Source organism: Solanum tuberosum, unplaced genomic scaffold (genome assembly GCF_000226075.1).
Source record: "Solanum tuberosum cultivar DM 1-3 516 R44 unplaced genomic scaffold, SolTub_3.0 scf00827, whole genome shotgun sequence".
NCBI lineage: Eukaryota > Viridiplantae > Streptophyta > Magnoliopsida > Solanales > Solanaceae > Solanum > Solanum tuberosum.
This window is the reverse complement of record NW_006239744.1, coordinates 65924-72599: the sequence shown is the minus strand read 5'-3', so window position 1 is coordinate 72599 and position 6676 is coordinate 65924. Positions and strand designations below refer to the sequence as shown.

Below are 6676 nucleotides of genomic sequence, written 5' to 3'. Positions count from 1 at the left end.
GGGGTATGTTGCATATAATATTTAATTATTTTTTCATTCACATAATTAATTATTAGGGAAAATTGTATATAATAGCAAACTATTAATTCAAATTAAATGCTATAAATAGACTTTGATTTAATTGTACCCTATAACAAACTATTGTTATTTTTGCCACTCTCCTTGGTAACAAAGGGGGTATGTTGCATATAATATTTAATTATTTTTTCATTCACATAATTAATTATTAGGGAAAATTGTATATAATAGCAAACTATTAATTCAAATTAAATGCTATAAATAGACTTTGATTTAATTGTACCCTATAACAAACTATTGTTATTTTTGCCACTCTCCTTGGTAACAAAGGGGGTATGTTGCATATAATATTTAATTATTTTTTCATTCACATAATTAATTATTAGGGAAAATTGTATATAATAGCAAACTATTAATTCAAATTAAATGCTATAAATAGACTTTGATTTAATTGTACCCTATAACAAACTATTGTTATTTTTGCCACTCTCCTTGGTAACAAAGGGGGTATGTTGCATATAATATTTAATTATTTTTTCATTCACATAATTAATTATTAGGGAAAATTGTATATAATAGCAAACTATTAATTCAAATTAAATGCTATAAATAGACTTTGATTTAATTGTACCCTATAACAAACTATTGTTATTTTTGCCACTCTCCTTGGTAACAAAGGGGGTATGTTGCATATAATATTTAATTATTTTTCATTCACATAATTAATTATTAGGGAAAATTGTATATAATAGCAAACTATTAATTCAAATTAAATGCTATAAATATATTTTGATTTAATTGTACCCTATAGCAAACTATTGCTATTTTCGCCACTCTCCCTGGTGGAATCTCGCTCGCCACTTTCGTTTGGTGGCAGTCTCGCTCGCTTCTCTCGCTTTTATACAAACACAAATGTATAAAATCATTGGTATGTTGCATAATTATTTTTTTCATTCATATAATTAATATATTCTTGTAAGTATGTTTGTTGCTTTATGTAACTTAGATGGTGAATATAATCTTCATAACCTATAAGAATCGATGATTTATTCTTTTTGGTACAAGTTAAATTCTATGTACTAGATCATCTGCTATGGTTGATAGATGTAAGGGCAAGAATATAATCAAACCTTGTATTAGATCATGAGAATCGGACCTTGGTGGCCTAAGTACAACATGTTCGGAATGGCTTAAGAATAGGGGTGACAAATGGGCGGGTTGGGTAAAATTTGGGCGGGTTGAAAATGGGTCAACATAAAATGGGTAATAATTCAACCCGTCCATATTTGATATGGGTAAAAATAGATTGGGTAAAATACTAGTTTACTTATATTTTACCCATATTTTCATGAGTAAATAGTAATCTACTTAAGAATTCAACATGGAGAAAATATTTTAGTCGTTTTTTAGATGAAAATGTTTCATTTAGTTTTATTGTATCATAAAAGTATAAAGAAATCCTATAATTTTTCAATATAAAATAAAATTATGTAATAACAAGGGGAAAACATTTTTAATTTCAAATTAAATGAATATTTGCATTTTAAGACAAAAACATGCTTAATGCACTTTAAGCAATGTCAATACTAATACATGATTTGCTTATTTTACCCTATATATTTATCATCCAATATAAAATTAAACAAATAAAAAAAATATAATTATAAGTAACAAAAGAAATGTACATTTAAAATATATATTTTTTAAAGGGCAAAGACTTCAACTTTTCAATTATAGTGAAAAATAATTAGTTCTATAGAAGAACATAAAAAGCAAGGGAAAGTCCTCTGCACTTGTAACAGTTGCTTGTTGTAAAAATTAGAGTCAACAATCAAAACATGCCTGAGCTATCACGTTTTGGCGAGTTTCACACCTCAACTATATTAGTCGTTCCCTTTTTCTATCTAAATTATCACCATCTATGTATTAACATAATTTGAAACAACATTTGGTCTTTTGGCAGGTGTCATCCCGCGTTGTACTTCGCGAGGACATCGACAATCTTCTAGATTTCATAGAGAGGTTAAATAGTGGGCGTGTTTGAACTTCTCTTGACATGGAAGAAATTGAATGGTTGACATTGAAGCTGACGTTTGTGTCCGCAGTTTGTGGTCTTTATTACTCTTTATTTTTGGAAAGTTGTAATGACGAAATGTCTTGCATATCCAATGAGATTCATGATTTGGTTCAGTCACTGTTTCATCCAAGTGGAGTAGACATGCAGCTGGTTAGTGAAAAGTTTTATGACCTCTTGGTGAATATCAGAAGTTATATTAGCTCACATAGCTATGTTGAACCAAGCCGTGTAACAACCATGACTGAGGATCGTTTCGTTGAACTTTTAGATGCCATCCACATGTATCTCCAAAGTCTACTCAAGTGTGGTTCTGCGCTCAATTTCCTATCAACCACTCCAGTTGAGCTTCTTCAGAATATATTTGGCAATTTAAGAGATTTCCATAGGTTGAAAGTAAATAGTTTGCGTTGAGTATGAAATAATCGAATATGTCTTACCTCATCTTCAACTTATGGCTCTGAGAGTAGTAAACTACTGCTGTTCGACTATTGTGAATTTATCAGCTCATATTCACTCCAAGCTAGATAATCTACTTCTGGAGGTTATTCCTGTTGAACTGGAGGTTATGTACATATGTTGTACAAATTTGAAAGGTTCAAAGTCGGAAGAAGTTGAACGTTTCATCAAGCAGCTCCTAGAAGCCTCTCCGGACATTCTTAGAGAATCTCTGATTCATCTACAAGAGCACATGGTTAATGCTGGTACTCCTAGAGCTTCTACGTGTAACATTCATGTCATGATAGAGTTCCTATTGATTATTCTTGCTGATGTGCTCAAGGACGTTATTCGTCATGACAAATTGTTTGTTCTCTTGGCACGTGTTATAGAACTTACCAAGGAGGTATTCGTTCTTGTTCGCAACTTAGAAGAGAATATGAATGAAACAAGTGATGCAAATCAAAACTTGCTGGAAAGTATTGAATTCCTCAAGGAAGATCTCAAGTATAGTTTCTTAAAAGCCCGTGCAGACTCGTCTCAGCTCTGCTTCCCCATGAGTGATGGACCGCTCTTCATGACTCTTCTACTCACAAACTTGAATAACTTGGTCAATTCCAATGCTTATTCAGTTTCTTTGATAAAAGAAGAAATCGGGCTGCTGAAGGAAGACCTGGAAATCATAAGATCGTTCTTTAGGTATGTTGAGCAAGAGCTGCATAGAGATCATTGGACTCGTTTTCTAGATGTGGCATATGAGGCGCAGCATGGCATTAACTCAATTCTTGCCCGAGATCATGGTCTATTGCAGCTTATCTTCATACTTCCTGATACCGTAGAAAAGATCATGCTTGTCAAAAGAGAGGTACAAGAGAAGATCCTCAAGAGCAGTGGTATTATTGTTGCAAACGCTCCCAACAAGCCGGTTGAAAGAAACTCATCGAGTACAGTTGGTAAAATAATTGTAGGTTTTGAAGAGGAGACAGAGTGGATAATTAGGAAGCTCACCAGCGGACCAGCTGAGATAGATGTCATTTCCATCGTCGGCATGCCAGGGATTGGAAAAACTACTATGGCTTACAGAGTGTATAATGATAAGTCCATTGTTGATCATTTCGATGTTTGTGCTTGGTGCACAGTCGACCAGGAACGTAATGAGAAAAAGTTGTTGCAGAAAATTTTCAATCAAGTCATTGGTTTGAAAGAAAGATTCAGTGAGGATGACATAGATGATGACGTTGCTGATAATCTGCGGAAAAATCTATGTGGAAAGCGGTACCTTATTGTCTTGGATGACTTGTGGGATACTGCAACATTGGAAGAGCTAACAAGACCTTTTCCTGAATTTCGGAAAGGAAGCAGAGTGATTTTAACAAGTCGGAAAAAGGAAGTTGCTTTGCATGGAATATGCCACAGTGATCCTCTTTATCTTCGATTGCTAAAATCAGAAGAAAGTTGGGAGTTATTAGAGAAAAAGGTATTCGGAGAAGAACGTTGCCCTGATGAACTAAAGGATGTCGGAAAAATGATAGCCCGAAAATGTGATGGGCTTCCTTTGGTACTTGATCTAATCGGTGGAGTCATTTCAAGGAAGGAAAAGAAAGAGGCTTTGTGGCTTGAAGTTTTGAATAATTTGAGTTCCTTTATTTTTAAGGATGAAGACGAAGTGGTGAAGGTTATACAATTAAGTTATGACCATTTGTCAGATCACGTAAAGCCGTGTTTTATTTGCCTTGCACGTTATCCAAAGGGCGAAGATATAATGATCTCCTAGTTGAAAAATTTGTGGATTTCTCTTGGATTTGTGCAGCAGATTGAGTACCCTATAACAAACTATTGTTATTTTTGCCACTCTCCTTGGTAACAAAGGGGGTATGTTGCATATAATATTTAATTATTTTTTCATTCACATAATTAATTATTAGGGAAAATTGTATATAATAGCAAACTATTAATTCAAATTAAATGCTATAAATATATTTTGATTTAATTGTACCCTATAGCAAACTATTGCTATTTTCGCCACTCTCCCTGGTGGAATCTCGCTCGCCACTTTCGTTTGGTGGCAGTCTCGCTCGCTTCTCTCGCTTTTATACAAAGGGGAAGATAACAAATCATTGGTATGTTGCATAATTATTTTTTTTCATTCACATAATTAATATATTCTTGTAAGTATGTTGCTTTATGTAACTTAGATGGTGAATATAATCTTCATAACCTATAAGAATCGATGATTTATTCTTTCTGGTACAAGTTAAATTCTATGTACTAGATCATCTGCTATGGTTGATAGATGTAAGGGCAAGAATATAATCAAACCTTGTATTAGATCATGAGAATCGGACCTTGGTGGCCTAAGTACAACATGTTCGGAATGGCTTAAGAATAGGGGTGACAAATGGGCGGGTTGGGTTTAATTTGGGCGGGTTGAAAATGGGTAATAATTCAACCCGCCCATATTTGATATGAGTAAAAATGGATTGGGTAATAAATGGGTTGGGTAAAATACTAGTTTACCCATATTTACTCATATTTTCATGAATAAATAGTACTTTGCTTAAAAATTCAACATGGAGAAAATATTTTAGTCTTTTTTTAGATGAAAAATATTGAAAATGTTTCATTTAGTTTTATTGTATCATAAAAGTATAAAGAAATCCTATAATTTTTCAATATAAAATAAAATTATGTAATAACAAGGGGAAAACATTTTTAATTTCAAATTAAATGAATATTTGCATTTTAAGACTAAAACATGCTTAATGCACTTTAAGCAATGTCAATACTAATACATGATTTGCTTATTTTACACTATGTATTTATTATCCAATATAAAATTAAACAAATAAAAAAAATATAATTATAAGTAACAAAAGAAATGTACATTTAAAATATATATTTTTTAAAGGGCAAAGACTTCAACTTTTCAATTATAGTGAAAAATAATTAGTTCTATAGAAGAACATAAAAAGCAAGGGAAAGTCCTCTGCACTTGTAACAGTTGCTTGTTGTAAAAATTAGAGTCAACAATCAAAACATGCCTGAGCTATCACGTTTTGGCGAGTTTCACACCTCAACTATATTAGTCGTTCCCTTTTTCTATCTAAATTATCACCATCTATGTATTAACATAATTTGAAACAACATTTGGTCTTTTGGCAGGTGTCATCCCGCGTTGTACTTCGCGAGAACATCGACAATCTTCTAGATTTCATAGAGAGGTTAAATAGTGGGCGTGTTCGAACTTCTCTTGACATTGAAGAGTTGACAAAGAAGCTGACGTTTGTGTCCGCATTTTGTGGTCTTTATTACTCTTTATTTTTGGAAAGTTGTAATGACGAAATGTCTTGCATATCCAATGAGATTCATGATTTCGTTCAGTCACTGTTTCATCCAAGTGGAGTAGACATGCTGGTTGATAGAATGTTTTTCACCTCTTGGAGAATTTCAAAAAGTTATATTAGCTCACATAGCTATGTTGAACCAAGCCGTGTAACAACCATGACCGAGGATCATTTCGTTGAACTTTTAGATGCCATCCACATGTATCTCCAAAGTCTACTCAAGTGTGGTTCTGCGCTCAATTTCCCATCAACGACTCCAGTTGAGCTTCTTCAGAATGTATTTGGCAATTTAAGAGATTTCCATAGGTTGAAAGTAAATAGTTGCGTTGAGTATGAAATAATCGAATATGTCTTACCTCATCTTCAACTTATAGCTCAGAGAGTAGTAAACTTCTGCTGTTCGACTTTTGTGGATAAATCAGGTCATAATCACTCCGAGCTAGATAATCTACTTGTGGAGGTTATTCCTGTTGAACTGGAGGTTATGCACATATGTTGTACAAATTTGAAAGGTTCAAAGTCGGAAGAAGTTGAACGTTTCATCAAGCAGCTCCTAGAAGCCTCTCCGGACATTCTTAGAGAATCTCTGATTCATCTACAAGAGCAAATGGTTATTTCTGGTACTCCTAGAGCTTCTACGTGTAACATTCATGTCATGATAGAGTTCCTATTGATTATTCTTCCTGATGTGCCCAAGGACGTTATTCGTCATGACAAATTGTTTGTTCTCTTGGCACGTGTTATAGAACTTACCAAGGAGGTATTCGTTCTTGTTCGCAACTTAGAAGAGAATATGAATGAA

General features: G+C 33.4%; 1 long non-coding RNA gene and 1 pseudogene across 1 annotated transcript in view; one reads left to right on the top strand and one right to left on the bottom strand.

Moving 5' to 3' along the window:
- Positions 1-6676, top strand: part of LOC102597634 (putative late blight resistance protein homolog R1C-3) — a 24023-nt pseudogene that overhangs the window by 13674 nt on the left and 3673 nt on the right.
- The window catches only part of LOC107059101 (uncharacterized), a 26501-nt gene that overhangs the window by 18032 nt on the left and 1793 nt on the right, over positions 1-6676 (bottom strand). The window lies entirely within an intron of this gene.